The following is a 412-nucleotide window of genomic DNA, read 5'->3' on the forward strand; positions in this document are numbered from 1 at the left end:
CCTCTAAATTTCTGACCTATCAGCATGGTAGTGCAGTCGTAATGCATTTATTTACTCCCTCCTTGGGCAGGTGGCAGGGAAGCATGGGCATGGAGAACTGTACGGGGCACAGTAATACAGTAGTGCTGCAGGACTGATCAGAGCTGCACCTTTCATCATCACACCAAAGACAGCTCAAGGAGCCCCAGAGAGATGAAAGGGATAAAGCTAAGCTGTGGGGAGTGCCTCTGTCAGAGCATGTGTGCTCCAGCCAAAATGTCACACAGGTTGCCAGGCTCCCTCCACTGACCCACCCTTGCTAACCTCTAGCCAGCTGGTGATGGTGCAGGAAGGGTTGTTTACAGTTTATTAAGATGTTTGAGATTACATGTTACGGCAGGCGCCCCGGGGGTGTAAGGGAGAAGGCCCCATT

This window comes from Cariama cristata, unplaced genomic scaffold (assembly GCF_000690535.1).
Source record: "Cariama cristata isolate BGI_N322 unplaced genomic scaffold, ASM69053v1 scaffold23108, whole genome shotgun sequence".
Taxonomy (NCBI): Eukaryota; Metazoa; Chordata; class Aves; order Cariamiformes; family Cariamidae; genus Cariama; species Cariama cristata.